The 9,001-nt window shown below is 43.2% G+C and overlaps 1 pseudogene; it reads right to left on the bottom strand.

Annotated features, from left to right (window-relative positions):
* Positions 1 to 835: 835 nt before the first annotated feature.
* Positions 836 to 1,146, bottom strand: LOC123038879 (cell number regulator 2-like; annotated as a pseudogene).
* Between the last annotated feature and the right edge of the window lie 7,855 nt (positions 1,147 to 9,001).

Genomic DNA, 9,001 nt, shown 5'->3' with positions numbered 1-9,001 from the left:
AGGCCCCAAGAATTGTTTTACTCAATTAGCTTTAGCAATCAATGTAGAAAGGGATTGTCCTGAAAATGATGGATATTTTTTCTTGAAAATGATTGTCGAAAGAGATGGGGGTTAAAAACAAGATGGACACTTGTTAATGCAGCAAGATGAGGCAAAATGATCTTCGCTTGTGAGACAATGGGACGTCGAAAGCCTGTTGAGACGTTGAGTATGCATACCTCTGCATGGGGTCTCAGGCCTGCCTTTTTTTTTGAGAAAAGAGGGGGACCCTCTCTTGCCGATGATGCTCATCCTTGCTATGGAACCCTTGCAACGCAACTTGCACAAAGGCACTGATGAAGGGATTCAACTTCCACAATTTCCTTAGCCGCACCATAGTATTCTGCCAATTCTTTGTTCTTGTCTTTACTTTACATATATGTTCATGTCCTTGTCCGTGTGGGACTAAAATTAGGCACTGACTAGGCTAGTATATGTTCTCGTCCCCGAATCTCCAATTCCCTCTTAATTACCGACTCTCATATTCCTACCCAAGCAACATCATGACAAACAAGTGATGGCCGGGGAGCAAAAGAAATAATTAAACATCAATGCCACACAAAAGTTACATCATATCACACTGTGATAGTTCATGGTTACTACTTACCAGCATGAAAACCTGAAACCTCGTAACAAGGATGCCTACCTATTAAATGGTAGAAGCAAACCAACCACAACGGACGTATGTTGTGATCTGCTATCAATAAAGACTAAGTATGGATCCAATCCAACAGGTACATAGCTAAGCTAAGGTAGCAGCACCGATATATATACAGACCGACAATGAACGTGTCTGTCATATCATGTGCTGCGTGGTGGGCGGCATGATGGAGCCGTCGCTGCGGCCCTGCTGCTTCTGCAGCTCCACGTTGGCGTTCCACCCGATGTCCATCACGAAGCCTGGGTTGCTGAGCTCGCGGTACTCCTGGCAGATGGCACAATACTCGAGCCAGCAAAAGTGGACGCAGCAGTCCGGGAATGGGGTCTCCCGGAGCCTGCACTGGGCGCGCATCTTGGTGTGGTAGACACAAGAGTACATCCACTGGCACTGCCACCCCGCAGCACCCCCACCGCCACATACAGCACCGCGCCGGCGCCGCTCGCCATGGCCATATTTTCTACTGTGGTGGTCAAGGCGTTTGGAGAGTACTTGATAGAACCAACTATCACAGATATCGAAGGGCTCCTAGCACTATCAAAAAGCAAGAGGGTGTCCAGGTACGCTCGTATCCTTGGATTGCATGCACTGAAGATGGAAGAACTGCTCATATGCTCAAAAAACGGCAATATCAAGACCATTGTAAGAAGCCCACATCATTCTTAAAGCAGTTGCATCGACCGCTGGATTTCGCACTCTTTCTTTTGCTTTCCCGGGTCACATAATGACATCAACATTCTGAAGTGGCCTTCATTGCTCGCTAGGTCGACTATGGGACTAGCTTCCATGCAACTGTACCAGCAATGTTCATGACTACCACATGAGCTACTATCTTTGTGATGATACCTATCCTTCGTGGGCGACCTCCGTGAACACCATCTTTGAGCCAAAGGGTAGAAAAAATCTCACTTTCCCAAAGACAAGAAGAAGCTAGAAAATATGTGGAGAGGCATTTGGAGTGCTCCAAGCCCGTTTTGCAGTTGTTCGAGTACCTATAAAAATATGAGATACAGAGACGTTGTGGATGGTGATGACAGCTTGTGGTCATGCACAACATGATTGTGGAGGATGAGGGTAAGGCATTTTGCATTGGTCTGGATTTTGAGCGGATGGGTGATCCTGTCAAACCTCCACCACCGGATCCACTGACGTTTTAGGATTTCAATCAAATGCATCAACATATTCGGCATCAAGGAACTCATGAGTAGCTTCGGAATGATTTGATTGAGCATATGTAGACGCTTCAAGGGACAACTAAAACATATGTCGGACAAAGTTGAATTTAAATTGGAACAATTTTATTTAAAAACTTTATACTTTGATTGTAATTTATATTTGAACTATTGTTTCACTGGAATATTTCCATGCTATTTATGGATGAGTTGTGTTACACCTATAGTTATTTGGGGTGCCTCAAAGATAGGAAAAACAGGGACCGACATTTGGTGGGCAGGGTTGGAACGTCAGCTCTCGTATCGGTATCCGCACACGTTTGCTGTGTATGTTTCCGTGTTCTGCGTTCGAGCTGCCCCTGTAATATCGATGTTTTCAAGCAAATAGATACCACTACTGCAAACTAAACAACACTTATTTGTAATTTAGTGTGTCGAAGAGGAATATAAGATAACTAGCACAAATGCATCTAAAACTGTAACGTTATTAAATACATGAATTCATAAGGAGCTTGCCATCACAGAGGAACTTTTGAGCATTCTCATCGTAAATCGGTCATGGTGCTCGACAGAGAGTAGCAGGATTTGGTGTTGAAGTCCATAAAATATTTGTAATATAGATTTGCTTCCATCCATGAGTTATGAGATACAATCAAACTGAAGCATGACTATGAATTGGTGCTAAATTTGAAGAAAGGAAGGATATGATGCAGAAATTTTGAAGTGCTAAAGACGTGATACCAGAGAGAGAGAGAGAGAGAGAGAGAGAGAGAGTTGTACATATCACATCGCAGTGGTATAGAGCTATTAGTGCATCCCAATGATGCAGAGGTCAGGGGTTATCCTCATTTAATAAAATGTTATGAGTATAAGAATAGGGAAATAGACAATATGAATATTACACACATGTTATCATTGTAGTGATAAATCAGTACATCATACATTGTTGTTGCATAGCTAGTGGTGCAGTGATACACCATAGATGGTGCAAATTTTATAAGTTGCAAAAACTTTTTCTTTTGACAGAAGCCCATACTGTCTCCCTTTGTGACTACTTGAAGTTCTAGCCTTGTCCTAAGTCAAACTTATTTATGTATGACTTTTTTTTCTTTCGATAAAGGACTTCTCATTGAATAGATATATCGAGGTGATACAATCATATCGAAAGAAAGCCCAGCCTCTGCATAGCTAGATGCACACAGCCAAAAAGTCCAGAGCACCCTAAAAATAATAATTCGAAACAATGCCAAGCAATAATCGTGTCCAGCCTAAGGTGCGGTAGATCCTATCCGTAAATCACACCGCCATCCATGGGGATAGAAAACCTCCCTCGCCGTACGCTCTAGCTGTGTAGACACCATCATAAAAAGGTCCCTGTCCTCCGGCTTCTGCAGGATAGACCAAGTACGGAGCCATCACTAGTAGAAAAGGGGGCAAAGGTCCAGGACGGGTCAGCCCATTAGTCACGGTTCAGTCAAGAACCGGGACCCATGGGGGCATTGGACCCGGTTCGTGAGCCCCGGGGGCCGGCCAGGCCACGTGGGCCATTGGTCCCGGTTCGTCTGGACCTTTTGGTCCCGGTTGGTGGGACAAACCGGGACCAATGGGCCTCGCTCCTGGCCCACCACCATTGGTCCCGGTTGTTGGCTCTTACCGGGACCAACGACCTTTATGATAATTCTTTTTGCTTTTAATGTTTTGAACTAAATTCTAATTACTTATTTATTTTCTTTTATGATAATTCTTTTTTCTATTAAAGTTTGTAACAAAATTCTAATTACTTATTTATTTTCTTTTATGATACTAGAGGTTTATAAAAGCTTTTTAGTTAATTCCTTTAGTACCAGTTCTAAGGCTGTTACAAAGGCATTTTATTTGGTACAGGTTTTAAGGCTGGGGCCCCACGAGCATCTTTTAGTAACGGTTCGTGGCAAGAACCGGTAAAAGAGTTTTTTAGGTGATTCTTTCTGCAATTGTTTTTTAGTCCCACCTCGCCAAGCGAGAGGCACTCACAGCGGTTTATAAGCCCTGAGTGTAGAGACGATGAAGGGAGAAGCGCAGTGCTCACCTGCACGTTGGCCTGAAGCTAAGCAACGTGCAGGTGAGCATTGCGCCTCTCTTTTATTTTGGCATGGTATCATCATAATAGTTGTGGAGAAAGTTTTCACTTTTTGTTGTAACTAGAAACAAAATAAAATAAATAAAGCAAGAAAGAAAACAAAAAAACCCTACCATGGGCCAGGATTTTATTTTGCCTAGAGGCAGTTACCCTACCATGGGAAAGAAAACAAATAGTTGTGGAGAAAGTTTTCACTTTTATTTTGGCCTGAATACGACTAGAAACCCTACCATGGGCCAGGATTCAGGCCCGCAGAAGGCCCAACAGGCCCACAAGCAAAGCAGTGTCAGATTAGGCCCATAGGCCTGCAATTTAGAGGAGTTCGAGTGGGAAGAGGCAGCGGAGCTTATAAACAGGTGCGGGGTGCTCTCAACTAGCGAGGTGGGACTAAACTCCCACCACCACGCCGCTGTGCAAGGCCGTTGGTCCCAGTTGGACGCACGAACCGGGACCAATGCCACCCTTTGGTCCCGGTTCGTGGCACCAACCGGGATCAATGACACCCTTTAGTCCCGGTTCGTGCCACTAACCGGGACCAAAGGCCACCGCTTCCCGCCCTTTGGGCCGCTGAAATAGGCCTTTGGTCCCGGTTGGCGGCTCCAACCGGGACTAAAGGGGGCATTGGTCCCGGTTGGTCTCACGAACCGGGACCAATGCTTTGCCTATATAAGCAGCACTCCTGAAAACTTGGTTCAATTCCTTCTTCCCCGTGCCCGACGCCGCCAGGCTGCCCGTCTCCATCGCCGTCGCCGTTGTCGCCGTCGCCCCGCGCCGTCCCGTGCCGCCCCGCGCCGTCGTCGCCGCCCCATGCCATCGTCGCCCCGCGTCGTCGACGCCCCGCCCCGACGCCGTACGTCGCCTCCCCGCCCCGCCCCATCCCGCCGTCGTCGCCGCCCCGCGCCATCGTCGCCGCCCCGCCCCGTCGTCGCTGCCCCGCGCCATCGTCGCCCCGCACCATCGCCGCCCCGCCCCGACGCCGTATGTCGCCGCCCCGCCCCGCCCCGTCCCGATTTTTTGCTAATTTAATTATTTGATGTAGTAGTTAATTTAGATGTGTAGTATAATTTAGATGTGTACTTCATAGATTTTTTTGTTAGATGTGTAGTAATTTAGATGTGTAGTTCATAGATTTATTTTCATATTGTGTAATTTGTTCATATTTTGTTATATTTTTTTCTGGTAATAGATTTTTTTGGTGATATTATTGTTCAATATGCATGTTTGTATGTTCGTATATATGCAAAGATCGAATATGTCAATTTTTTATGATTTTTTTCTGTTCATAGAATTTTTATGACTTTTTTCTGTTGTAATTTTGTTCATAGAATTTTAATGATTTTTTTGTTCATAGAATTTCCTTTTTCAATTTATGTATATGTTCATATTGTGTATGTATAGGAAAATTGTGCATGATCAAAGTCATTTATGAATATGTTCATATTTAGAATAGAGGAAAAAGGAATAAGAAGAGAAAGTGTTTAATATAATTAGTTAGAAAAATAATAGAACTATAGTTAAACTAGTTTATTTTTAGTAAGTACTACTTTATTTTATTTATAGTAAGTGCTTCATATATAGTTGAACTAGCTAGTTGATTTAAACCAATTTATTTTACTATATATAGAAGTAGTTTATTTTTATTAAGTACTACTTTATTTATTTATAGTAAGTGCTTAGTAGTTGAACTAGTTGATTTAATTAATAAAACTACTTTATTTAACTATATATATAGAAGTAGTTCCCGCATCGATGTCGATGATGCCTATCCCGCATCCTCATCATCGTCGACTCGGTGGTGGAGGCCTGCTTGATCAAGGCCATGTTCGGGACTGGGCTCCGCCGGGCTGGTATTGGGAGGTGCTACCTTCTGGGGGATGTAGGTTGGTGAGGAGGCAGCCCGTTGTTGACCCAATCCTTGTTTGGTGGCGGTCGCGTGGGCCAGTGAAATTGCTGAGGCTTCCGGACACCACGGAGGTGGTACGTCACCGTGTCAGCGAGGAGGAGGAGCACGTCTGTCGCTACATGGTTGCGTTGGAGGGCAGGTTCGACAATACCTGGCAGGTTCTTCAGGGATCTCACTGGAGCTATGATCATGTGATCGTTCCTTATCTTTGGGTGTCCACCGCCCGCGACGATACCCGTCGGGTGCTATGGTTCTAGCTGTATTAATTAGCGATGCTATATTTATGATAGTATTCCAGGAGTTTTCGATGATGTATGGACACAAGAGATGATGTACTTTTGGTTATAATTGAATGCATGCTAATTTGAATAGTACTTTATTTTACGATTTGGTTTTGCTTATTGAATGCTCATATTGGAAAAGTACTCCTACTTTGAATGCTAAAATTGAAGAGCACTCTATGCAGAAATCTTGGAGCCCCCTCCATCATCCACGTCGTCGTGGGGGTAGCTTCTCCTTCCCATGTGCTAGACAATTTGGTGTAATAATAATGCACTCGGGAATGAAAGGAGGAGCTACGTACCATCACCGATAGTCAACCCGTGATTAATAATAACGATCTAATTTAGGTTTTTTAGTACATATATTTAATTGTACAAGTTTAATATTTGAATTATGAACTTAGGCCGGAAAATGTCATACTCGGACAACGAAAACCGCCCGGGGGAGTGCGACTGGTGCCACGACGACCGAGGTATGCGCGACAGGTTCATTGAGCTGGACGAAGATCGGCGCCTCAGCATTAAGCTCGAGGAGACTTTCGATGTTCATACGGTACACAACGACGACAATAGTTTTTTTCATAATTAAGCACGACTTCAACTATTTTAACGTGTATTTTTTATCTTTTCCAATTCGACTAGCTTATCCCATGCTATGCAAGACGCTATGTCTTGGAAAGGATGGGTTTTGAAGACCATGAAAGTACGGAAACCAAAAAAGATTCTCCTAAGGACCCATCATGGTGTGGATTTTCAAGTAAAGTTGTACAATGCTGAGAGTGTAACACATTTTGGTTGCAAAAATTGGGAAGCACTTTGCAAGATGTATGGTTTTGATGAGGGTATGCTTGTCACCATGGATCTTGGTGATCCTACAATCCAGCAAGACAATATGGGCATTTGGGTCCTTGTGGATACACCTCCAATTCTTCCCCCATGTGAGATTAACATAGTTATTAAGTAATTTATATTGTTTATTTCAAAATAGTTGACAACTTGTTTCCATTGACAACTTATTTTCATTCTTCAAAGAATGTGCGGAAAATGGTAGACAAAACCCACTACACCGATGGCTCTGAATTAACTTATAAGGAGAAAAATCATCTGATCGAATTTTGTACCGATCTTGAGAATTACAATGTCTACAATCGAACTCCTCAACATTATGGTCAATACGTGCCACTAGTGCACGTGTTGAACTACGGTAACTACCATGGAGATACCCTGGTAAGATTTTTTACTATTACGACATCCCTGCATCTTTTTAAATACTTCTAAAACTAGTACATCATTGCTAACTACGAAGTTATTACTATGTTTTTCAACAGATAATCCCAAATGATTGTGTGCCTCATCTGATGTATACGCACGGTCGCCTTGATGTTTTGAACATACAACCAGGTCGTCCTATGAATCTCAATTGTCCATACCGGATTTTTAAAAGAAGTGGAGACATGACAATCAAATAATGGAAAAAATGTATGGACAGTCGTAAGGAGCTTTTTGCAAGCCAAATGAGGCAAAGCGCAAGAATTGGAGACAGGATGATCTCCATTCTTCCTAATGGAGAGTCAGGGTCTATATTGTTTTATGCTATTTTACCTTAAGGGTGTTTAGGTCCTACCTGATACTGATGATCATGTGCTAAGAAAAATTATGTAGGGTTGGGTTCGATGACTATGAGGATGATGATCGTATGACTTGTTATTAATAACGAGTAGAAGTTGTATGATGATGCATGATTAGTAGGACTTGTTATTATATATGATGATGTATGATGCGATCATGCATGAGTTATTATATATCAGCGGGTGAAATGAACATAGCAGTAGCGTTGGTAAACCAAGGACGAAGATATAAGAGAGGACACTTCTTTCTATTAGCTAGCTAATAACAACCTAAAATTAACCCCCAAAACCACTAAACCAGCCACTTTTTTTTTTAAAAAGAAAAACCTCAGCCACTGACACGTGGAAGCCTTTTGGTCCCGGTTCATGTCACCAACCTGGACCAAAGGCCCCCTTGCCTGGGCTGCTTGCAGTGGCCACATGGAGGCCCATCTGTCCCGGTTCATGTTAGAACCGGGACTAAAGGGTGGAGGCATTAGTAACGACCCTTTAGTCCCGGTTCAAGAACCGGGACAAAAGGCCCTCACCAACCGGGACAAATGCCCTGTTTTCTACTAGTGCATCATGTACAAACATGAATAACCTGCATAGGAGATGAGACACATTTATTGTTAAAAACCACATCATTCCTGGTAAGCCACATTGCCCAGCATAAGGCCGCCATTCCCACAAGAATATGTGGAGATTTTTTTTTATCAATACCCCGCAACCAGTTGCCGAAAATATTCCTTGCACTACGTGGTGGGTATAAATTTGAAGCTACTTGGACCATGGCCCAAACTGCCAGAGCAAACTTGCATTCAAAAAATAAGCGTTTGATAGACTCGTCATTTTGGCAAAAGACACATGTCTTGGAACCATGCTAGTTTCATGGTGCCAGATTATCTCTAGTAAGGATGACTCCTTTGTTTAGAAACCAGAGAAAATCTTCACTCTTAGAGGAATTTTTACCTTCCACAATTTCCTGTTATCTACTGGAGCATCACAATGACCATTGCATCATACATGGATTTGACCGAAAATTTGCCATTGTGATGCAAGTTCCATTGAAAAGTGTCTGGCTCATCTGACAGTTGAATGTCCTCCAGGCGAGTGAGTAATTCATTTCGTGCTGCCAGACGAGTGCCCAAAAGATCCCTACGGAAAGAAATATCGAGGTTTCTTGTCCTAAGACTTGTTTGATCGTGAAAAATTTATGTCT

The sequence above is a fragment of the Triticum aestivum genome, chromosome 2B (assembly GCF_018294505.1).
Source record: "Triticum aestivum cultivar Chinese Spring chromosome 2B, IWGSC CS RefSeq v2.1, whole genome shotgun sequence".
Classification (NCBI taxonomy): Eukaryota; Viridiplantae; Streptophyta; class Magnoliopsida; order Poales; family Poaceae; genus Triticum; species Triticum aestivum.
Note: the sequence above shows the minus strand (reverse complement) of the source record. Positions and strands in the feature narration are given on the sequence as shown.